This window comes from Somniosus microcephalus, chromosome 14, assembly GCF_052327205.1.
Source record: "Somniosus microcephalus isolate GS21.2 chromosome 14, FLI_Smic_1.0, whole genome shotgun sequence".
Lineage (NCBI taxonomy): Eukaryota > Metazoa > Chordata > Chondrichthyes > Squaliformes > Somniosidae > Somniosus > Somniosus microcephalus.
Window position 1 is genome coordinate 123,012,117 of NC_141000.1, and position 26,141 is coordinate 123,038,257.

At 46.9% G+C, this 26,141-nt stretch overlaps 1 long non-coding RNA gene across 11 annotated transcripts in view; it reads right to left on the reverse strand.

The window, feature by feature from the left end:
• The window catches only part of LOC147107890 (uncharacterized), a 420,818-nt gene that overhangs the window by 132,696 nt on the left and 261,981 nt on the right, over positions 1-26,141 (reverse strand). For all 11 annotated transcript variants that reach the window (XR_015080907.1, XR_015080906.1, XR_015080908.1 and 8 more), the window contains one exon: positions 5,134-5,205. This is a non-coding gene — a long non-coding RNA (uncharacterized LOC147107890). The remainder of the gene's footprint in view (positions 1-5,133; positions 5,206-26,141) is intronic.

Here is a 26,141-nt window from a genome sequence, read left to right on the forward strand (position 1 = left end):
TTGTCCCTTCACACACTCCCAGTGCAGGTTCAGCACGGGTTAGATACAGAGTAAAGCTCCCTCTACACTGTCCCATCAAACACTCCCAGGGCAGGTACAGCACGGGTTAGATACAGAGTAAAGCTCCCTCTACACTGTCCCATCAAACACACCCAGGGCAGGTACAGCACGGGTTAGATACAGAGTAAAGCTCCCTCTACATTGTCCCATCAAACACTCCCAGGGCAGGTACAGAACGGGTTAGATACAGAGTAAAGCTCCCTCTACACTGTCCCATCCAACACACCCAGGGCAGGTACAGCATGGGTTAGATACAGAGTAAAGCTCCCTCTACATTGTCCCATCAAACACTCCCAGGGCAGGTACAGCACGAGTTAGATACAGAGTAAAGCTCCCTCTACACTGTCCCATCAAACACTCCCAGGGCAGGTACAGCACGGGTTAGATACAGAGTAAAGCTCCCTCTACACTTTCCCATCAAACACTCCCAGGGCAGGTACAGCACGAGTTAGATACAGAGTAAAGCTCCCTCTACACTGTCCCATCAAACACTCCCAGGGCAGGTACAGAACGGGTTAGATACAGAGTAAAGCTCCCTCTACACTGTCCCATCAAACACTCCCAGGGCAGGTACAGCACGGGTTAGATACAGAGTAAAGCTCCCTCTACACTGTCCCGTCAAACACTCCCAGGGCAGGTACAGCACGAGTTAGATACAGAGTAAAGCTCCCTCTACACTGCCCCATCAAACACTCCCAGGGCAGGTACAACAGGGGTTAGATACAGAGTAAAGCTCCCTCTACACTGGCCCATCAAACAATCCCAGGGCAGGTACAGCACGGGTTAGATACAGAGTAAAGCTCCCTCTACACCGTCCCATCAAACATTCCCAGGGCAGGTACAGCACGGGTTAGATACAGAGTAAAGCTCCCTCTACACTGGCCCATCAAACAATCCCAGGGCAGGTACAGCACGGGTTAGATACAGAGTAAAGCTCCCTCTACACCGTCCCATCAAACATTCCCAGGGCAGGTACAGCACGGGTTAGATACAGAGTAAAGCTCCCTCTACACTGTCCCGTCAAACACTCCCAGGGCAGGTACAGCACGGGTTAGATACAGAGTAAAGCTCCCTCTACACTGTCCCATCAAACACTCCCAGGGCAGGTACAGCACGAGTTAGATACAGAGTAAATCTCCCTCTACACTGTCCCATCAAACACTCCCAGGGCAGGTACAGCATGGGTTAGATACAGAGTAAAGCTCCCTCTACACTGTCCCATCAAACACTCCCAGGGCAGGTACAGCACGGGTTAGATATAAAGCTCCCTCTGCACTGTCCCATCAAACACTCCCAGGGCAGGTACAGCACGGGTTAGATACAGAGTAAAGCTCCCTCTACACTGTCCCATCAAACACTCCCAGGGCAGGTACAACAGGGGTTAGATACAGAGTAAATCTCCCTCTACACTGTCCCATCAAACACTCCCAGGGCAGGTACAGCATGGGTTAGATACAGAGTAAAGCTCCCTCTACACTGTCCCATCAAACACTCCCAGGGCAGGTACAACAGGGGTTAGATACAGAGTAAATCTCCCTCTACACTGGCCCATCAAACACTCCCAGGGCAGGTACAGCACGGGTTAGATATAAAGCTCCCTCTGCACTGTCCCATCACACACTCCCAGGGCAGGTACAGCACGGGTTAGATACAGAGTAAAGCTCCCTCTGCACTGTCCCATCAAACACTCCCAGGGCAGGTACAGAACGGGTTAGATACAGAGTAAAGCTCCCTCTACACTGTCCCATCAAACACTCCCAGGGCAGGTACAGCACGGGTTAGATACAGAGTAAAGCTCCCTCTACACTGTCCCATCAAACACTCCCAGGGCAGGTACAGCACGGGTTAGATACAGAGTAAAGCTCCCTCTACACTGCCCCATCAAACACTCTCAGGACAGGTACAGTACGGGTTAGATACAGAGTAAAGCTCCCTCTACACTGCCCCATCAAACACTCCCAGGGCAGGTACAGAACGGGTTAGATACAGAGTAAAGCTCCCTCTGCACTGTCCCATCAAACACACCCAGGGCAGGTACAGCACGGGTTAGATACAGAGTAAAGCTCCCTCTACACTGTCCCATCAAACACACCCAGGGCAGGTACAGCACGGGTTAGATACAGAGTAAAGCTCCCTCTACATTGTCCCATCAAACACTCCCAGGGCAGGTACAGAACGGGTTAGATACAGAGTAAAGCTCCCTCTACACTGTCCCATCAAACACACCCAGGGCAGGTACAGCACGGGTTAGATACAGAGTAAAGCTCCCTCTACATTGTCCCTTCACACACTCCCAGTGCAGGTTCAGCACGGGTTAGATACAGAGTAAAGCTCCCTCTACACTGTCCCATCAAACACTCCCAGGGCAGGTACAGCACGGGTTAGATACAGAGTAAAGCTCCCTCTACACTGTCCCATCAAACACACCCAGGGCAGGTACAGCACGGGTTAGATACAGAGTAAAGCTCCCTCTACATTGTCCCATCAAACACTCCCAGGGCAGGTACAGAACGGGTTAGATACAGAGTAAAGCTCCCTCTACACTGTCCCATCCAACACACCCAGGGCAGGTACAGCATGGGTTAGATACAGAGTAAAGCTCCCTCTACATTGTCCCATCAAACACTCCCAGGGCAGGTACAGCACGAGTTAGATACAGAGTAAAGCTCCCTCTACACTGTCCCATCAAACACTCCCAGGGCAGGTACAGCACGGGTTAGATACAGAGTAAAGCTCCCTCTACACTTTCCCATCAAACACTCCCAGGGCAGGTACAGCACGAGTTAGATACAGAGTAAAGCTCCCTCTACACTGTCCCATCAAACACTCCCAGGGCAGGTACAGAACGGGTTAGATACAGAGTAAAGCTCCCTCTACACTGTCCCATCAAACACTCCCAGGGCAGGTACAGCACGGGTTAGATACAGAGTAAAGCTCCCTCTACACTGTCCCGTCAAACACTCCCAGGGCAGGTACAGCACGAGTTAGATACAGAGTAAAGCTCCCTCTACACTGCCCCATCAAACACTCCCAGGGCAGGTACAACAGGGGTTAGATACAGAGTAAAGCTCCCTCTACACTGGCCCATCAAACAATCCCAGGGCAGGTACAGCACGGGTTAGATACAGAGTAAAGCTCCCTCTACACCGTCCCATCAAACATTCCCAGGGCAGGTACAGCACGGGTTAGATACAGAGTAAAGCTCCCTCTACACTGGCCCATCAAACAATCCCAGGGCAGGTACAGCACGGGTTAGATACAGAGTAAAGCTCCCTCTACACCGTCCCATCAAACATTCCCAGGGCAGGTACAGCACGGGTTAGATACAGAGTAAAGCTCCCTCTACACTGTCCCGTCAAACACTCCCAGGGCAGGTACAGCACGGGTTAGATACAGAGTAAAGCTCCCTCTACACTGTCCCATCAAACACTCCCAGGGCAGGTACAGCACGAGTTAGATACAGAGTAAATCTCCCTCTACACTGTCCCATCAAACACTCCCAGGGCAGGTACAGCATGGGTTAGATACAGAGTAAAGCTCCCTCTACACTGTCCCATCAAACACTCCCAGGGCAGGTACAGCACGGGTTAGATATAAAGCTCCCTCTGCACTGTCCCATCAAACACTCCCAGGGCAGGTACAGCATGGGTTAGATACAGAGTAAAGCTCCCTCTACACTGTCCCATCAAACACTCCCAGGGCAGGTACAGCACGGGTTAGATACAGAGTAAAGCTCCCTCTACACTGTCCCATCAAACACTCCCAGGGCAGGTACAGCACGGGTTAGATACAGAGTAAAGCTCCCTCTACACTGTCCCATCAAACACTCCCAGGGCAGGTACAACAGGGGTTAGATACAGAGTAAATCTCCCTCTACACTGTCCCATCAAACACTCCCAGGGCAGGTACAGCATGGGTTAGATACAGAGTAAAGCTCCCTCTACACTGTCCCATCAAACACTCCCAGGGCAGGTACAACAGGGGTTAGATACAGAGTAAATCTCCCTCTACACTGGCCCATCAAACACTCCCAGGGCAGGTACAGCACGGGTTAGATACAGAGTAAATCTCCCTCTGCACTGTCCCATCACACACTCCCAGGGCAGGTACAGCACGGGTTAGATACAGAGTAAAGCTCCCTCTGCACTGTCCCATCAAACACTCCCAGGCTATTTGGAGTAGTTGTCAGCTGTGGCTCAGTGTGTAGCACTCTTGCCTCTGAGTCAGAAGGTTGTGGGATTCGAGCCCCACTCCAGGGACTTGAGTAAAAGATCTCAGCTGACACTCCCAGTGCAATACTGAGGGAATGCAGCACTGTCGGAGGTGCTGTTTTTCGGATGGGAATTTAATCTGAGGCCCTAGCTGCCCTCTCAGGTAGACATAAACATTCCCTTGGCACTATTGAGAGAAGAGCAGGGGAGTTCTCCCCGGTGTCCTGCATTAAATTTCTTTCTCAGCTATTTAAAATTTGGACGGTAACCTGTTTATTAATTGAATGCTTGTATTAAAATTGAGGATCAGAAGCATCGATGTGTTTGTTGGTTATATTGCACCGTGCAATTTCAACCTACAACAGTCTGACAAAGTCCAATCCTCCCTCTGACTCTTGTGAGGTTGACTCATCGGATCTTCAGTTTTTAAAGAACTCTGGTTTACCACTAGGAAAGCAAGTCTCAGGATTCAGGCCTTAATGACCCCGCTCCCCCCTCCACCCAGCCCGCATCTACCCAGCCCACCTCTGTCTTGTCACCTGTCCAGTTTTGGACTTGACATAAGGTGGCAACCCTCAGAGAGACCATGAAAGGATCTAAAGCAAAATGTTTGGAAAATATGGACCCTACTGAACACTGGGAATCCCTCCTGTCACTGCAAAATCAACACCACCATTTCCTTTTGCATACCCTACGCTGAGGTAAGTTTTCAAGGCAATATTTTCCTAAATGAAGCATTATTCAAAATGATTACTAATGAGACAGTGGCCAGCAAGGGTAACTTGGGACTGGGTCGGTTCACCACATACTGGGAAGGCAAACGAATAATGTGCAGTATCTTTGTGTATTGCGAAGGACTCACCATCACTGTTGCCTTGTCTTGCGTTAACCAAAGCCGCGACCAAGCAATAGTTTGACGTCCAACAGCAGATTCCTGCGGGAAAAGAAAGGGAGATGGAGTCAGACGGGATCGACACAGAAACTTCAACTAAGAATCCAACTCGAGACGTCAGTGGGTTATGCTAAACCAAAAAAAAATCCAATTCCTCAGGGTCAATAGAGTAGTGTGGGTGCAACAAACTCAGCCTCAATGAACCTGGGCCAAGGGGGAACAGGAATATTAGGAACGGGAGGCGGCCATTCAGTCCCCTTGATCCTGCTCCGCCATTCAATTGGATCATGGCTGATCTGTACCTCAACCCCATTTACCCACCTTGACTCCATGGCCTAGAAATTCAGTGGCCTGCGCCACCAGTTTGCGCCCAAAGAGGGCTTTTGCGCCACTGTCCAAACCTACCGTGATATTTAGCGGGCCACTCATGGCGGCGTTAGCCTGTAGCGCTGCGCCGCCACCGATGACGTCATCGGTGGTGCAGCGCCCCGCTGTCGCCCCGCTGGCCATATTTGGTCGCTGCCGCCTCCTCCGCGCCGGCCGCAAACAGCGACTGGTACACAGGGGCCTACCTGTGCCGGTAGTGGGGCGAGTTAAGGTGGAGGTGCGGCTGGCTGCTTTTTCGGCGGCCGCCTGCCCGCACCTCCGTCCCCGGCCTCCTACACCCACCCCCGTGGCATTGCCGGCTGTTTCCCGAGAGCCCGGCACTTCTCCTTGGTGCCGGGCTCATTTGCCGGCACTTGCGAGCAGGGATCGCGCTGTTGCAGGCACCTCCCCCTTAACAATGGGAGGAAGGCCTGCAGTACCGCAGGCTGCCATGCCGCAGCGGGTGGCGCTGCGGCACTTTGCACGCCGATATTCAGTTTCAGCACCCCAAGCGGGGCGCCAAAACTCTTGTTTAGCGGCCGGCTTCCACTTGGGGCGCTGAAACTGAATATCCCGCTGGCGCAAGTGGCTCCGCGCGCAGCGGTAATTCCGGCGCCCAGGCGAGCTGGGCGCCCCAAACTGAATTTCTAGGCCCATATTCCTTACCTGACAAAAAATCTAAGGATCTCAGTCTTGAACGCTCCAATTGTTGCCCAGCATCCACAGCTTTTTGGGGGGAGAGAGGTCCAGATTTCCACCACCCTTTGTATGTAAAAGCACTTCCTGATTTCCCTCCTAAATGGCCTAGGTCTAATTTTAAGATTATGTCCCCTCGTTCTTGATTCTACCACCAGAGGAAATAGTTTCTCCGTATCTACCCTATCGAATGCTTTTAACATTTTAAACACTTTGATCAGATCACCCCTCAATCTTCTATACTCAAGGGAATACAAACCAAGTTTATGCAACGTGTTCCCCTAATTTAACCCCCCCCAAAGCCCCAGCATCATTCTGGTAAGGACAGGAAGGAGAAAATTAGCAAGCATTCTCATTCTTGATCAGTGTACAAGTTCTCCTGCTGCAAAGCTTATATGTGTGTCGATATCAAGGTCGGGCTTGGATGTGATGCCTTCCAGAGTCAAATAGCCGATAGGTGTTCATTGTCTAGGCGATCAGATGAACAACGGCCTCTTGGGTGAAGAGCCAGAAGTTGGTACCCATAGGACCTTAAAATTAGAGCTAGGTCATTCAGAGGTGATGTCAGGAAGCACACAAAGGGTAGTGGAAATCTGGCACTCTCTCCCCCAAAAAGCTGTTAAAGCTGGTGGGGGGTCAATTGAAAATGTCAAAACTGCGACAAATAGACTTTTGTTAGGTATTGAGGGATATGTAGCCAAGGCGGGTGGATGGAGCTAAGATACAGATCAGCCATGATCTGATCTAATTGAATGGTGGAACAGGCTCGAGGGGCTGAATGGCCTCCTCCTGTTCCTAAGTTTAGGGTGCATACAATAAAACCAAGGCCCATCCGTCAGGAACTTACAGAGGTTACTGTCGGAATACAGTGCTTAACAGAAGTATCCTGTCAATCTGGGCTAGAGGCAGTAGATCGCGAGGCCTAATTCAGAAGGCCTCTGTTTGTCTCTTTTCCCTTTCTCTCTCATTTCCCAACCCCAGACCTAACCCTTCACCCTCAGTGTGAGGTTGTCTCCTGCTTTTCTGATCAATTACCTCTATCTTTATAAACACAAAACATCCTCGTCTCATGACTTCAGTTTATTGCACCAAGCAGAATAAATGCAGGGGTTTGTGACAGCGCGTAGGTTCTGAAGACCCAAAATAGCCTCTGTGTCCCCAGAAAATCTGGCTACAACTTGTGTTTTTGACACTTGGCTGAGTGTCTGGAACTCGAATGCAAAACCAAGTCTTTTTAAATAGGAGGTCTGTTTTTAAATAGAAGTCAGTTTTTTGTTTTAAATAGAAGTCTGTTTTATTTTTAAGTAGAGCCTGCTTTTCCCACTTCTCTAGCTTGAGGTTTGGCGGCACGACCTTAGCCATGAAGGCTTTTAAAATGTGAAAAGGGACTTTGACCAGCAGCGAGGAAAAATGTTCCTCCAAAGTGTGTGGCCGCAAGACAATCGCGAGGTCCAGCGCAGGCCGCTCACCCAGCGTTGCTGCGGGAAGAGATACCCCGCGTGTGCGAAAGGGTCCGTGCCGGGAAAAAAAATTAGAGGGGGCATTGGCGAGGATAACTTCAGAATTGAATCCACAAGCTCGTCACTGCTCCTCCGCTAGCCTCAGGTTGCCAACTCTGTTGGGACTTATTCCTGGAGGCTTCTTCACGTGACCGCCTGCCTCCAACCGCCCCGCCCAGATAAACAGCTAATATAACTAACAAACTAAAGCATTCAAGAAAAATGAAAGAAACCCCACACAAGTTTTCTTTTAATGCCCTACGATATTTTCTCCCGGGTTTACTCGCACCAGTGTCCGGGAGATGAATTTTTAATTCCTGGAGACTCCAGGGCAATCCTGGAGGGTTGGCGACCCTAGTCTAGCCTCAGCTGTTGGGTTTTGGATCAGGACAAGGCCAGCAACCTCAAATATCATTATTGTGGTGTCCCAAAGATTTACAAAACCTCCACTCTTCGTACCACAATGTGGTATGTCCGCGTGCTTGGTGTATATTGTGTGTGTTTGTTTCTGTGTAGTACGTGTGCACTTATGTCTCTTGGTGTAGGTATGTGTGTATATATATAATTAAACGTACGAACAACGACAGACAGGTAAAGACCCTCTGGTCCATCCGGCCAGTCCCACATAACCATGATGCCTTGTGCATCATAATATATAGACTCCCCATTCAAATTACCGCACATGTGCGGTTTTTAAGAACATAAGAATTAGGAGCAGGAGTCGGCCATTTGGCCCCTCGAGCCTGCTCCGCCATTCAATAAGATCATGGCTGATCTTCGACCTCAACTCCACTTTCCTGCACTATCCTCATATCCCTTAATATTCAAAAATCTATCGCTCTCTATCTTGAATATACTCAACGACTGAGCCTCCACAGCCCTCTGGGGTAGAGAATTCCAAAGATTCGCCACCCTCTGAGTGAAGAAATTTCTCCTCATCTCAGCCCTAAATGGCTGACCCCTTATTCTGAGACTGTGACCCCTGGTTCTAGACTCCCCAGCCAGGGGAAACATCCTCCCTGCATCTACCCTGTCAAGCCCTGTAAGAGGTTTTATTTAAAAGCCGGCAAGCCAGCTGCGTGAGACTTTCAGAGCGCTGGAGGGCCACACAGCTTAAATGGAACATTGCTCCCCACTCCCACCCCAATCATGTGATCTCCTGGGTGAGCAGAAAAAACAGATTAAAAACTCAGGCCAATTTGGGGAACGAGAAAAAAAAAATCCTCTCCAACCCCCTTAGGCAATATGTCTCCGTGTGCTTGCATCATTTTCTAGTGACACGTTAATAAACAGCACAAAAGTTGCAGGATCTGGAGGTCGGATCATTTTACTCTGCTTTTCTTGCACTCAATGTTCTACTGGTTCCGACCTGTTCTCCCCGGTTATGTGTTGAAGCAACGTTTGCAGTTTACCTACATGTTAAACCCCGAACATTCTCCAGGCAACATTACTGGACATTACACGTTACTACTCTTTATTAGAACTGTAATGAAAGGCCAAATCTTGCTGGAAAAGTAACAGCGTGTTAACGATGCACACCTTTATTAATGAATAGATCTTCCAGCCGGTTCAGGGGGTTAAGATTTACACCATGAGTTGCAAATTTCTAGAACTTGCTGGTCGAGTTACCTTTTGCTTTGCACAAATGACATCTCGCCCTTAGCCTCCCCGTTATTTCTAAGAACTTGTTGGATTTGCACACTAATTGCCCATTAAACTCGCCGCAGAAAGTCAGGGCTGCTAATTAAGAGCATAAATACCCTTTTAACGATGTGATAATTGTTAATGCAATGCCAATCAACCTCTCCGGCCCAGAAAGGGAACAATTTAAACTATTCAGTCTCATTCTTGCAGGTAGTAAATTCTACTTGGAGAATTTTTTAAAAATTACATTTTTAATATTTTCCTTACTTTTCTTTTCTGTCTCTTTTTTTCTCTCTCTCAATCCAATCTTTCTTTCCCTCTCTTTATTTCTCTTTCTGTTACTGATTTGACTTTAATTCTCCTGATTCCCTTCCCCATCGGTCCTCTGCTTATTTCTCTATCCTTAAATCCCATTGGTTAAGGAGATAGACTGTTGGTCCCACCGTTCACTGAAGTCCCAGACGCGCCGTTGCCCTCGCCGCCCTGTTACCCGCTTGCACTTCCAACAAGTTACGGCGCAAAAGCTGAAGGGTGCAGGAAAATGTCTAACTAATATGCCCCAACATGTCTACGAGTCACCAAAACAATAAGTCCCATACCTACACACCAGCAGCACTACAACCCAGTCCTCTGCACGCACATTAACTGACGCTAGTATAGACAGACAGATTCAGTTGTCTGTGGCCTGTAGCAGTCATGGACCGAATGGCCTTATCTCACCTCTTTGTTTTCTTATATTCCACAAGTAGGGGCCGTAAGTCAACAAGGCTTCAGTATTACAGAGATATACGATGGCCAGATGGACAAAGGTGGCTTAGCGAGAGGTGTCAACATTGGGCAGTGTCTAGACATCAGTCGCATACCTGAGGCATTGCATTCCCCCACAGCATAAAGAAGGCTGAAACCAGAAAGTTTTTCCATCACATGGGACACAGGAGATGTATCCATCTTTCCAGTTTCTCTTCTAGTTATCTCTGTCTCTTATTTTTATTCCTCTCTCTGCAATCAGTGACACTTGTGAGCATTTTCTCTTACAAATATGGAGGCAAAGCTATCCCAGCATGCATAGCTGTAGTGAAAGCCCTCTATTAGAATGAGAGGGTCTATAAGTTTTAATAGAGAAATTTCACTGTCAATATAAATGCAGTGATAGCCCCACCTCCATTGCCATTTATTCATATGCTTTCTCTAAGAGAAGAGATTGAAATTGCAGCTATGAGATCGTGATCCAGTGGCATGAGGGTGGGAGATTGTGATTTGCACCAAGTCCCGTTCACCCATCACCCCCTGTGCTCGCTGGCCTACATTGGCTCCCGGTTAAGCAACGCCACGATTTAAAAATTCTCATCCTTGTTTTCAAATCCCTCCATGGCCTCGCCCCTCCCTATCTCTGTAATCTCCTCCAGCCCCACAACCCTCTCAGAGCTCCACGCTGCTCCAATTCCTGATCATCCCTGATCTCCATCGCTCCACCATTGGCGGCCGTGCCTTCAGCTGCCTGGGCCCTAAGCTCTGGAATTCCCTGCCTAAACCTCTCCGCCTCGCTACCTCTCTTTCCTCCTTTAAGACACTCCTTATAAAATTCTAACGGGGCTAGACAGACTAGATGCAGGAAGGATGTTCCCGATGGCGGGGGAGTCCAGAACCAAGGGTCACAGTCTAAGGATAAGGGGTAAGCCATTTAGGACTGAGATGAGGAGGAATATTTTCACCCAGAGAGTGGTGAACCTGTGGAATTCTCTACCATAGAAGGCAGTTGAGGCCAATTCATTAAATATATTCAAGAAGGAGTTGGATATATTTCTTAAGGCCAAAGGGATCAAGGGATATGGGGAGAAAGCAGGGACAGGGCACTGAATTTGGATGATCAGCCATGATCGCATTGAATGGCGTAGCAGGCTCGAGGGGCCGAATGGCCTACTCCTGCTCCTATCTTCTATGTTTCTATGATTCGATGTTAAAACCTACCTCTTTGATCAAGCTTTTGGACATCTGCCCTAATATCTCCTTATGTGGCTCGGTGTCAAATTTTGTTTGATAATCGCGCCTGTGAAGCACCTTGGGATGTTTTACTACATTAAAGGCACCATATAAATGCAAGTTGTTCGTGTTGTTCATGCATGAGTCTCCTCACAATGTGGGAAAGTTTGTATGTGTGGCTTCGCAATTAGTCTTTTCAATGTAAATGGTACGGTGCCCCAAATTCAGGCAGATAAGTAGGGGCAATGACTTAATCATGATTCTTTTGAGCCTGCACTGGTACAAACAGGTGATCCACAGGCAGAGACTGGACCAGCATAGTTCACAGTGCTTTTGGGCTTGCCTCAATAAATAACAGCAACAAACAACAATTTGCATTTATATAGCACCTTTAACATATTAAAACGTCCCAAGGCGCCTCACAGGAGCGATTATCAAACAACATCTGTCAACGAGCCACATAAGGAGATATTATCCTGGGCTGACAGTGTCATCCTATGAGGAGAGATTGAGTAGACTCGGCCTATGTTCTCTGGAGTTTAGAAGAATGAGAGGTGATCTCATTGAAACAAAAAAAATTCTTAGAGGGCTTGACAGGGTAGATGCTGAGAGGCTGTTTCCCCTGGCTGGGGAGTCTAGAACCAGAGGTCATAGTCTCAAGATAAGGGGTCGGCTATTTAGGACTGAGATGAGGAGAAATTTCTTCACTCAGGAGGGTGGTGAATCTTTGGCACTCTCTACCCCAGAGGGCTGTGGAGGCTCAGTTGTTGAGTATATTCAAGACAGAGATCAATAGATTTTTGCACACTAAGGGAATCGAGGGATATGGGGATAGGCTGGGAAGGTGCAAGATCAACCATGATCTTATTGAATGGCAGCGCAGGCTCGAGGGGCCACATAACCTACTCCTGCTCCTATTTCTTATGTTCTTATTGTGTGTATATGTCAGATTCTACAGTGGGGAGTAGCCTCAAATTTAGAAGAGGGAGGGTGAAACATTTACATTATACGCAGAGGGTGAAGGTATGGAATGGACTACCAAGGGAGGCAGTGGGAGCTGACGGTAGTAGCAAATTCAAGAGAGAGTACTTGGAGAAAATTTGACATGGGATATGGTATTTCCCAGACACTGGGATTGACCAGATGGACGGCAATGATCTCTTCTGTCCTACACACACCTGTGTTCCTATATGTTCTTATGACCTATTAGGTGAAAACGTTCCGCCAGACATTCTTCTTACTTCCAACTTACTCATTCTAACTTGTGTTCCCTGACATTTGAACCTTTCACTGTCACGATCAATTCAGACACATTAGTTTGGTTAATTCCCTTCCTGAAAGTCTTTGTTACAATCTAGATTATTTCCCATGTCTTTTTTAGCTCCCATAAGCAAACCCCACACTTCCTATCGACCAAAACCTGATGGTATGCAAGGAGCACCTGGGAAAAGGTTGTCATAAAATGAACTCTTCAACCACTGGGTTAAGCAGCAGAAACAATAGTCTATCGGCCGTGTGCTCCAGATCTTTCTGAACCAGCGGAAACCACCACATCGATAAGCACAGGCTAAATACTGCTAAATTGAGTTTATTATAAAAGTATAATTATATGGAAGCAAGAATAACAATGCAGTCTTTAATTTCCATTGTTACTTTACAACTGTTTTTCTCAAACCAAAATAACAAGAGGTCCTTTAAAGATGCTTTTTCCATAATCTCACTCAGTTACGTTCATGGTTTCCTGCCACACCAGAACAACCTGCTGCTGTGATGGCCACTTCCTGATCCCTCAATGCCTCCCCATCACCTACAATGACCAAGTCAGGAGTGTGGTGGATTATGCACCACTTTTCTGGATAGGTGCAGCTGCACCAGCACTCAAGAATGCTCAATATCATCCTGGACAATGCTGTTTTCTTGATCGGTACCCCTTTCGCTGGACTCAATATGCACCGCCTCCATCTCCGGTGGCTGCAGTATGCACCATCTACTGGATGCACTGCAGCAGACTTTAGGAAGGACATGAAAGCTTTGAAGAGGGTACAGATGAGTGTTACTAAAATGGTTCCAGGGATGAGGGACTTCAGTTACGTGGATAGACTGGAGAAGCTGGGGTTGTTCTCCTTAGAGCAGGGAAGTCTAAGAGGAGATTCGATAGAGGTGTTTAATATCATGAATGGTTTAGATTGAGTAAATTAAGAGAAACTGTTTCCCATGGCTGAAGGGTCGATTAACAGAGGACACAGATTTAAGGTGATTGGCAAAAAAAAGAGGCGCAATGAAGAGAAACATTTTTACGTAATGAGTGTTTGGATTTGGAATGCACTGCCTGATAGGGTGATGGATACAGATTCAATAGTAGCCTTCTAAAGGGAATTAGATAAATACTTGAAGGAAAAATAATTGTAGCAATATGGGGAAAGAGCGAGGGGAGTGGGACTACCTGGCTTGCTCTTCGAAACAGCCGACACAGACTCGACGGGCCGAATGGCCTCCTTCTGTGTTGTGCTATTCTATGATTCTATGATGCTATAACTCACCAAAGTTATTTCAACAGCACCTCCCTTCCATTTGACCTCGACCACCAAGAAGGCTGAGCACAATGTTGTGGGAACGCCACAAGCTCCAAGTTCCCCTCCAAGTCGCCCACCACCCCGACTTGGACATACGCTGCCGTTCGTTCAATGTGCCTAGGTCAAAATATTGGAATTCCCTACACCATCACCACAAGGATGGCCGCAGTTCAAGAAGAAGACTCGGCACTCCCATCTCAGGGCAACTAGAGATGGGCAATCAAATGATGGGTTGGCCAGCGACGCCCAAGAATGAATAACAAAAAAAAAACCAAAATTCTCTCCTTTACCAAGAACCTCTCAGGGAAAGCAGTCATGGGGCCATTTTTAAATTGTTGTAATACCTGACATGGCTACAAACTTCTACAAAAAATATAATTTAGGGATTCTTATCATCTGAAACAGTACAGTTTTCAGGTCCGTCAATCTTCTCATATCCGTAAAAACCCCAAAACCCAACTTCCTCAATCTTTCCTCGCAACTTAAACTCCTATACGAAGAAATCGGTGAGTTTCTTTCATTATCTCGGAGGATTAATCGAGTCAGACAGGAAATTTGTTTTGTTAAAGCCCTGGTTATGAAACAGGAAACAGATCTGAACAGAATGGAGGGGAATTCCTGGACCATTTCCTGAAATGTGCTAAGTAAAATATGGAAAGACAGTTCCGGCTCTGAAACCTTCAATACTTTATATTATACTTTATATAATATATATAAGCGGTAAACTGTGCTCGCTGATCTACACTAACTTCCAGTCCAGAAACACCTGGAATTTAGAATTCTCATCTGTGAAGTGTTTTTATTTTATTTGTTCCTGGAATGTGGGTGTCGCTGGCAAGGCCAGCATTTATTGCCCATCCCTAGTTGCCCTTGAGAAGGTGGTGGTGAGCCGCCTTCTTGAACCGCTGCAGTCTGTGTGGTGAAGGTACTCCCACAGTGCTGTCAGGGAGGGAGTTCCAGGATTTTGGCCCAGCGACGATGAAGGATCAGCGATATACTTCCAAGTCAGGATGGTGTGTGTCTTGGAGGGGAACTTGGAGGTGGTGGGGTGTTCCCATGCACCTGCTGCCCTTGTCCTTCTAGGCGGTAGAGGTCGCGGGTTTGGGAGGTGCTGCTGAAGAAGCCTTGGCGAGTTGCTGCAGTGCACCTTGTAGATGGTACACACTGCAGCCATGGTACGCTGGTGGTGGAGGGAGTGAATGTTTAAGGTGACAGATGGGGTGCCAATCAAGCGGGCTTTGTCCTGGATGGCATCGAGCTTCTTGAGTGTTGTTGGAGCTGCACTCATCCAGGCAAGTGGAGAGTATTCCATCGCACTCCTGACTTGTGCCTTGTAGATGGTGGAAAGGCTTTAGGGAGTCAGGAGGTGAGGCATGCGCCGCAGAATACCTAGCCTCTGACCTGCTCTTGTTGCCACAGTATTTATGTGGCTGGTCCAGTTAAGTTTCTGGTCAATGGTGACCTCCAGTATGTTGATGGTGGGGGATTTGGCGATGGTAATGCCGTTGAATGTCAAAGGGCGGTGGTTAGACTCTCGCTTGTTGGAGATAGTCATTGCCTGTTTCTGTCTATTTCTCTCTTCCCCCTCTGTCTCTTTCTCTGACAGTCTCTGTCGCTGAAAAAAACCTCAATATTGCCATACCAGAAAAAAACATTTTAAATTTATCCTCCAATAATTTGGAAATGGATCTCAAACGGTTGGAACTGTAAAAGTTTACAGCACAGGAGGCCATTCAGTCTTATTTTTCTGTGATGGCTCTTTGCTCGGGCAATCCTACTGCCCTTCTCTGTACTCATAGCCCCCACATCATCCTCTGCTTCAAATATTAATATACTATTTCCTCAAAAGATGCAATGGTCTCTGCCTCCAATATTCTCCATGGAAAATCATTCCATGCTCTAACTCTCTGCAGAGAGACATTACTCCTCACCTCTCTCTTGATGTCAATTTTAAATTCTTTTCCCATTGATCCTATCAAAACCCTTCATGATTTTAAAAACCTCTATCAAATCTCTGTTGATAGGGCGCAATGAACTAAGGTGGCAATAGGTTCGTGTGGAGCATAAACACCAGCATAGACCAGTTGCTCTAACATTCTATGCAATTCTATGTCAGTCTCCTTTTAACCTACCTTGCTCCAGTGGAAATAGTCCTCGGATCTCCTCATAACTATAGGATTTTATCCATGGCATCAACATGGTGGATCTATAAGTGTACACGCTCTATGGTTTTAATATCCTTGCAGAAACATTCTGCTGGGTGGGCCAACAAACCCTCCTGATGCATCTGTAGAAATTGTGCTGATTTCACATGCACCAACAGCAGGGGTCTCCCTACAGTTCAGATTGATAGCAGCTCCCTCTCTCCCCAGCGTTTTGTACATCACTCCGCTCCAATAAGCAGCACTGAGTCAATTTACCCTCCCTCAACCCACTAAAGTAGCATCTTGCTTATGTCTGGCCCCAGATCTGAAGTGAGATGCCATTAGGAACATAGGACTGTTCCACCATTCAATTAGATCATGGCTGATTTGTACCTCAATCCACCTTCGCTCCGGATCCCTTGATGCCCTTACCCAAGAAAAATGTATCAATCTCAGGCTTGAAAGCTCCGATTGTCCCCCAGCATCCACAGCCTTTTGGGGGAGAGTGTTTCAGATTTCCACCATCGTTTGTGTGAAGAAGTGCTTCCTGATTTCCTTCCTAAATGGCCGAGCTCTAGTTTTACGATGATGTCCTCTCGTTCTAGGCTCTCCCACCAGAGGAAATCGTTGATCTATATCTACTCTATCGAATCCTTTTAAGATTTTAAACACCTCGATTAGATCATCCCTTAATCTTCTATACTCGAGGGAATGCAAGCCAAGTTTATGCAACCTGTCCTCATAATTTAACCCTCTAAGCCCCGGGTATCATTCTGGTGAATCTGCGCTGCACCCGTGCCAAAGCCAATATACCCTCTCTGAGGTGCGGTGCCCGAATCTGAACACAGTATTCCAGTTGGGGTTTGACCTGAGCTCTGCGCCGCTGGATGGACTCAGACGGGAGGCAGGCTCACGTGACACTCGTGCGCTCTGGGAGCTGTTGACATCCTGCCATGCTTGGTTGTGTCTCTTCATTCAGTTGACAGTGAGAGCTGCTCTGTGAACCCTCGTGAAGTCAAGCTCCAGACTTCCCAGGCTTCCGAGAGAAAGCTTCATCAGAAACAAGTGAAACACACATAGGCAACCAACAACCACAATGTGCATTTACATATCACCTTTAACGTAGTAAAACATCCCAAGATGCTTCACAGGAGCGTTATCAAACAAAATTTGACATACCGTAATAGTTTTCTTGTAAATTTTGTATTTTTATGTTTTTATTGGCCCAGAACTTGGTGTCGGGGGCTTGCCGCGCGTGCAAGCCCCCGATCTGCCCTCACCCTGCACGCTGACATCTGAAGCCCGGGCCTGCTTGCATTTCCTGTCACAGGCCCGGTTCAGCTGTCAGCGCGCAGTGCTTACCTGATCCAGTGGCGTAGTTAGTGCGATGTGCCGGCTGGGATCAGGTGAGCACTGTACAACCAATCAGGGGAGGGGAAGGTTCATTCATGAGTTTGAGAGTAAGAACTGTCAAACTCATGAAAACTACGGGGGCCCAAAACACTATTTAAACTTTAAATAAAAATTTAAAAAACATCCCAATCATTAAATTAAGTATAAATAATTTTTAAAAAATAATTTAAACAATTTTTTTTGTTGAAAAAAATGAATTTTTAATAAAAAGGGTCTAAAACTAAACTTACCTTATTGTAGATTCTTTAAAATAATAAACCTGTGGAAAAAAAAATTCTAAATTGCACTAAAACACCACTTACCTGTAAAAATAAATACTTACGTGTGCTTTTTACAAGCGTAAAGACCGGAGGCCTTTACACATGCGCAAATCCCCCAAAACAGAGGAAATCCAAGACGCACGCGCTGCCCCCTACAGCGCACGCGCTAGCCTCTTCACCTCTTGGGTTAGAGGAGAGGAAATGCCGGTTTTCAGCGCATGCGCTGTGCATGCTGAAAACCAGCATTTCCTCCGGCCAGACGCGTGAGTACCCCTTCCGTACTCACACGTTTGGGGAGGAATTACTGCCCCATTATGTTCTACCCGTGTTTCCAGGACTAAATTAGTGAAAGCAAAAAATATTTTGAGCATTCTTACTCCTCCATTCTCCTTGCTTTAGTTTTTTTTTGGTAACTGTTTGATCAATGCTGATTTTGAGTGGATACCTCTCATACGTCCTGATTGGAAATTTTCATCAACCCTTGGTGGTGTTCGATTGGTGAATTCCAATCCTGCATTTCCCACTTGCGATTGATACGCTCCTTAACAGCTCAGCTCTGATTTGTTGCTTTTTCATGAAGATGAAACTTGAGCCAATCAGGCACAAATGTTCACACAGAAATTCACACGTATGATAAGTGTGATTTCCCAAGTATGATAGGCAAAGTGCACACTAGGTATAAGACATATTAAGAAAGAAAGAACGAAAGAAAGAAAGACTTGCATTTATATAGCGCCTTTCACAACCTCAGGCCATCGCAAAGGGCTTTACAGCCAATTAAGTACATTTTGAAGTGTAGCCGCTGTTGTAATGTAGGAAACACGGCAGCCAATTTGTGCACAGCAAGCTCCCACGAACAGCAATGTGATAATGACCAGGTCATCTGCTTTAGTGAGGATAATTGAGGGATAAAAATTGGCCCAGGACACTGGGGATAACTCCCCTGCTCATCTTCAAAATAGTGGCCATGGGATCTATTACGCCTACCTGAGACAGCAGACGGGGCCTCGGTTTAACGTCTCATCTGAACAATGATGCAGCACTCCTGCAGTACTGCACTAAAGAGTGTCGGCCTAGATTTTGTGCACATGTCTCTGGAGTGGGGGCTTAAACCTACAACCTTTTGACTCAGAGGTGAGAGTAATACCACTGAGCCATGGCTGATACCTATACACACACACACACACTCACGCAAGAACATTACTTACCCAGTACATACAGTGTGTTGTTATTACACAATAGATGCAGGAGTGTTAAACCCAAATGAAGATGTACTTCCCCTTCATTTTGACACTGTTTATGTTTATATAAAAATCTGTGTTTACACCAGGAACATTGGCGCAGCTGCATTACATCATACTGTATCTATCCTAAATAAAACATATGACATTCCATCTTCACAAACTACCGCCTCTGCCCAGGAATATATCACCCGACTGGGACTCTGGCACTGTTAAGGCAGGTCAAATGTAGTGTAAATGCAGAGTAAAGCACTCTCCATTCTAACCGCAGCCTTAGAAAGGGGGTCTGTACTACACCAACGCCACATCCCCATCAGTACCAGCCATTATCCCAGTGATTTGTTTGAGTGAGAAGCGAGCCTGGTGGTAATTCCTCACAGTTTTGCGGGTTGCCCACGTGGAATTGGATTGGAAGTGCCTGAAGACATCCGGAGAAGATTTGGAGACGTTTGTCAAATAGAAAGAAAAAAAGACTTGCATTTATACAGCGCCTTTCATGACCACCGGACATCCCAAAGCACTTTACATCCAATGACGTGCTTTTTGAAGTTCGCACAGCAAGCTCCCACAAACAGCAATGTGATAATGACCAGATAATCTGTTTTAGTGATGGTGATTGAGGGATAAACATTGGCCTGGACACATTGGATTCAAACCCAGATCTCACAGATGAAAACCATTGTGCCAGACAATTGCCCTCTCAAATCCTTGACTGGAACTGGTTCTTTTTCCACCAATCACCTCCTATTCTCCTCCCCTTCCCTGAAAATGTTCTTTGTTTGCTGGGGTATGGTTCCATTGGTGCCTGCCACCCTCAGCCCCTCGCTCAAGTGGCGATTTGTCACGATTATTGACAGGCCACTTGACCATGGTGTGACGGGTCAAGGTCAAGCCCAATCATGTCCCAACCTGACAGCCACATACTCATACATCCAGTAGAGGTCACTGAAAATCCACCACATGAAGGAACATTGACTGATTTCTCCCACTCCCTGACCCAGGAATGACGAGGCCAACTGCGTCACTCCTAGTGTGGCCCTAGCCACGCTCGGGTAACTCAGCATCGACCAGGGGCTCAACCTGATCTTTGATGTTCACTATAAAAACAAAAGACTTGCATTTATATAGCGCCTTTCACAACCTCAGGACATCCCAAAGCTCTTTACAACCAACAAAACGCTTTTGATGTGTGGTCACTGTTGTAATGTAGGAAATGCAGCAGCCAATTTGTGCACAGCAAGCTCCCAATAAACAGCAATGTGATAATGGCCAGTGATGCTGGTTGAGGGATAAATCTTGGAGAACTCCCCTGCTTTACTTTGGATAGTGCTGCGGGATCTTTTACGTCCACCTGAGAGGGTAGATGGGGCCTCGGTTTAACGTCTCATCTGAAAGGCGGCTCTTTCGACAGAGCAGCACTCCCTCAGTACTGCGCTGGGAGTGTCAATCTAGACCTTTTGCTCAAGTCTCTGGAGTGGGACTTAAACCCACAACTTCTGATTCAGAGGCGAGGGTGCTACCCACTGAGCTACGGCTGACTGCTATGGCTCGCTGTCTGAACCCACTGATCCATCTGTGGAGCCATAATCTTGTTTCATCGAAACACAGGAACATGGGGAGGTCATTCAGCCCCTCGAGGCTGTTCCGCTATTCGATTAGATCATGGCTGATCTGTGACCTAACTCCATTTACCCGCCTTGGTTCCGTAACCCTTAATACACTTACCTAACAAAAATCTATCAATTTCAGTTTTGAAATTTTCAATTGACCCCCTCAACAGCTTTTTGGGGAGAGAGTTCCAGATTTCCACCACCCTTTGTGTGAAGAAGTGCTTCCTGACATCACCCCTGAACGGCCTGGCTCTAATTTTAAGGTTCTGCCCCCTTGTTCTGGACTCCCCCCACCAGAGGAAATAGTTTCTCTCTATCCACCCGATCAACTCCTTTAATCATACCTCAGTTAGTTGAACTACTACTTATCATCTCAATGTCATAACTAGAAACAACAACAACAACTTCCATTTATATAGCACCTTTAACATAGTAAAACATGCCAAGATGCTTCCAGGAATGATTATCAAACAAAATTTGACACCGAGCCACATAAAGAGATATTAGGACAGATTTTAAGGAGCGTCTTAAAAGGAGGAGAGAGAAGTGGAGAGGCGGAGAGCTTTAGTTAGGGAGGGAATTCAAGAGCTTAGGGCCAAGGCAACTGAAGGCATGACCGCCAATGATGGAGTGATTAAGTATTGGGAATGCACAAGAGGCCAGAATTGGAAGAGTGCAGCGATCTCGGAAGGTTGTAGGTCTGGAGGAGGTTACAGAGATAGGGAGGTGCGAGGGAGGACAAGTAGAGAGAGGAAGTAGGGGGAAGTGTGGAGAAAACCTTGATTCACCTTTGTGCTCATTGGGTGACTTCTGTTGAAGGTCTACCTGGCATGCAATGGATGTAGGGCACTTTTTCCAGCTATCCAAGACTGGGACCATGCCCCATATCTGTACAGGATTTTCTAGCGCCTACCTTGTACTCCTGGACAGGAACATCTCAACTCCTTGTTACAAATGTTGCCATGGGCATTGGTTCAACCATTTCCCCTCTTATACGTTCTAAGCTCCAAAAGTGTTGGCTTGCACACTTCAGGTACGGTTTTCCTGACCTTGTGCTCCTGGCTGTGAGCCTCACACACTGGCTGTGCTTAATGGGAGAGTAAACGGCCTATGATTTGATGTATATATGAAGAACGAGCAGTCAGTAGGTGCAGCCAGTTGCAGAACTTGGAAAATGACCCTCTTTCTCTCCTCACTGTGTTGAAATCAAGACTTGTCGCTAAATGCCATTCACTCCCAGGACCCCGAAACTATGGCACTACTTGCCTCCCCCCCCCCAGACTTTTTTATCCTTTTGCAATTTACAATCTTTTAAAATCGTTATTTAACATGATGTCAGTGGCTCAGTGGGTAGCGCTCTTGCCTCTGAGTCAGAAGGTCGTGGGCTCAAGCCCTATCAGAGGTGCCGTCTTTCGGATGAGACGTCAAACCGAGGCCCCGTCTGCTCTCTCAGATGGACGTAAAAGATCACATGGCCACTATTTCGAAGAAGAGCAGGGGGAGTTCACCCCGGTGTCTTGGTCAATATTTAATCCCTCAACCAACATCACTAAAACAGATTATCTGGTCATTATCACATTGCTGTTTGTGGGAGCTTGCTGTGCGCAAATTGGTTGCCGCGTTTCCTACATTACAACAGTGATACACTTCAAATGCACTTCATTGGCTGTAAAGTACTTTGGGACGTCCTGAGGCCGTGAAAGGCGCTATAGAAATGCAAGTTCTTTCTCTCTATTCTTTCTATTATTGCCTCGATTAGATGAGTTTGCCAAATTATCTTCCTCCAAAGTATAATAGTCAATAAATAGTTCAGCAAATGTTGATTTTCTCCTATCACAAGAGCAGAGTACAGTTGCAGCCTGGATCACCCCTCCTCTTACCTGGGTCCTCTTTTATGTGTCATTATTTATCAGTACACTTCTATCTTCTAAAGGAAAACACTTGGTAGGAGGTTAATTGCTGTAAATTCTATGTAACTTTATGCTTGCTAACAGTTTTTGCAACAACAAATGGATTCTTAAGGATCCTGTTGGCTGGCTCAGCTCTGACATCACCACAACACTGCGAGTAGTACATGGATGCACATTGGTCATTATCACATTGCTGTTTGTGGGAGCTTACTGTGCGCAAATTGGCTGCCGCGTTTCCCACATTACAACAGTGACCACACTCCAAATAGTGTCTCACTGGCTGTAAAGCGCTTTGGGACGTCCTGAGGTCGTGAAAAAATGCTCTGTAAATGCAAATCTTTCTTTCTTTTACTGTCTATGAGATTGGAACATAATATCTCAAAGCATTCTGCTTGAGGTAACGACCAGGCCTCAAAGACCATACAAGACTGCGTCAATGGTAAAAGAGTTTGTAAGATCATGGCCTAAACTGGACACAAATTATGGAGGCAAATTGTACAATTGCAGTGGCTGCAGGGACAAATCTTTACTGTATCTCCAAGCTAAGCATCAGCTGTGGCTCAGTTGGTCGCACACTTGCCTCCGAGTCAGAAGGTTGTGGGTTCAGGGCCCACTCCATGAAACATGAGTACATAAAACTAGGCTGACACTCCCAGTGCAGTGCTGAGGGAGCGCTGCACCGTCGGAGGTGCCGTCTTTCGGATGAGACGTTAAACCGAGACCTTGTCTGCTCTCTCAGGTGGACATGAAAGATCCCACGGCCACTATTTTGAAGAAGAGCAGGGGAGTTCTCCCCGGTGTCCTGGGCCAATATTTATCCCTCAACCAACATCACTAAAAACAGATTATCTGGTCATTATCACATTTCTGTTTCTGGGAGCTTGCTGTGTGCAAATTGGCTGCCACGTTTCCTACATTACAACAGTGACTCCACTTCAAAAAGTACTTCATTGGTTGTAAAGCACTTTGAGACGTCCGGTGATCATGAAAGACGCTGTTTAAATGCAAGTCTTTCTTTATGATTCATGCTGAGGTTTGCCGAGTATGGGTGAATTCATCGACCTGACTCAGCTCGACATTGTTTATCTGGGTTTTCTGAGAGGCTTCACTTGATTGTAAGGTCTCCTTTGTCTTGTTGGTAGATGAGGCACAACTCATCCTCCCTTCCCCCACTCCCTTGGCACTCGGTCACACAGGTGAAACACTTGAAAGGCTGCTTCAAGCATTTCAACTCAACATCAATCTAATCCGTGCATTCAACCTCTGGAACACTGACGCCACTTACTTCAGTTCCAAAGCTTATAGCCCGGTAACTGTCTCTGTGACGGTGATAAACAGCAGAACAAACAAGACATCTTCTTGATATATTCCAACTCTTGACTTCGAACCAATCTGTCACACTTCCAGGGCAGTTCTTCCAGAGGATTCTGTTGTCTGAGAAAGCTCTTCAATAAATGTGATATCTTTAACGTTGACACCAGTTGTGATAAGGAATAACTTAGAGCCCTTCTCTGCTTGTTTGAAGCCAAGGCTCCTTTGAAAGTCAGCAAAAGATAACGAGGCTCCTCCACTCTTTCCGTTGGGTGCAATGCCACAGCCCGCGAGACACTGGAGAAATACTCAGGGAGTTCCTTCGGTCACATAGTCAGGAAGTGGTCTTCTGAAGTTCCTTGAACTTTCAATCCTTGACTGCGTCATCTGGCAAATTGTCTGCCTTGAGTTCTCACTGTACCTGAATATTTTCATTGAGTTGTGCTTTGCACCCCTGCTTTGATCCTTGGGGAAGAGCTTGTGCAAGGCAACTGTGTGATTGTATCTCTCCTGCCCTTTACTAACTTTCATATGAATCGTCTGTGGACTTGACTTTTATCTTCCACTCTGCGTAGTATGCTGCAGGTTTGGTCACTGCGTTTCCTCGCAAAGTGCTAACTGTTTTTAACAAATTTGACTCTTTTTGATTCCATTCATAGTAGCCAATTGCCATCTTCAGAATTTTTTTTCCATTCAAGCTTTGAAACAACCACAGCTTCATTTATATCGTGCCTTTAACGCAGAAAAACTTCCCAAAGGCATCGCAAGAGCGTAATCAGACATAGATGGATACCGGACCAAAGAAAGAGATGTTAGGCGAGGTCAAAGAGGAGCTTCTAAGGAGCATCTTAACGGAGGAGAGGGAGTTTGAGAGGTTGAGGGAGGGAATTCCAGAGCATAGGGCCAAGCTGTCTGAAGGTACGGCCACCAATGGTGGGGTGAAAGGAGAGAGGATGCACAAGAGTCAGAGGAATGCAGAGATCTCGAAGCGTTGCAGGGCTGGAGGGGTTTACAGAGTTAAGGAGGGACGAGGCCATGAAGGAATTTAAACACAAGGCTAAGAATTTTTAATTGGAGGCATTGCTGGACCGGGAGCCAAAGTAAGTCAGCGCGCACAGGCATGATGGGTGAGCAGGACTCGGTGAGGCATAGGATACGGGCAACAGAGTTTCAACAAAACCCAACGATGGAAATTATATTGGTTGAGGGATAAACCTTGAACAGGACACTGGGGAAACCTCCCCTGCTATTCATCCAAATTGGAGATGGGATCTTTTACATCCATCCGAGAAAGTTTTTTTTAAATTTCCTGGGATGTGTGCGTCGCTGGCAAGGCCAGCATTTATTGCCCATCCCTAGTTGCCCCTTGAGAAGGTGGTGGTGAGCCGCCTTCTTGAGCCGCTGCAGTCCGTGTGGTGAAGGTGCTCCCACAGTGCTGTTAGGGAGGGAGTTCCAGGCTTTTGACCCAGCGACGATGAAGGATCGGCAATATATTTTCAAGTCAGGATGGTGTGTGAATTGGAGGGGAACGTGGAGGTGGTGGTGTTCCCATGCGGCTGCTGCTCGTGTCCTTCTAGGTGGAAGAAATCACAGGTTTGGGAGGGTCTTCGACCTGAAACATTGACTCTGTTTCTCTCTCCGCGGATGTTGCCTGGCCTGCTGAGTTTTTCCAGCGTTTTCTGTTGTTATTTTGGATTTCCAGCATCCGCAGTATTTTGCTATCGTACAGGTTTGGGAGGTGCTGCCGAAGAAGCCTTGGTGAGTTGCATCTTGTAGATGGTACACACTGCAGCCACGGTGCACCGGTGGTGATCAGGATCAATTAACATCTCATCCTAAAGACAGCACCTGCAACAGTGCAACACTCCCACAGTACCGGGAGTGTCAGTCTAGATTTTGTTCTGAAGTCTCTGGAGTGGGACTATGAACCTACAACCTTCTGACTCAGAGGCGAGGGTGATACCCACTGAAACACGGCTGACACACGAGGGTTCACAAATCTCGGGAACGAGTCTCCAGCACTTACTTATGCCATCGCAACTCCAATGAGTAAATTACAGGTGCTCAGGGGAAGTACAAAATACTGTCAGGCCCTCAGTGTTACAGGATTAGCAAACTATTTCAAAAAATAGCTGACACAATCTCAAATAAAGCTGACGATTCAGAAAGCATGCTGAATATAGGCCTTTGGTGCGTAGTTACATGGTAAGTGCAATGGGGCGCAGCCTTGTCCGATCTTAAGCGGCAGATATACCCAACATTCCATCAGGAATAGTGGAAAACTGTGACAAACATTGCACAAATTTACCCTCATTTTTCCTGCAAAAAAAT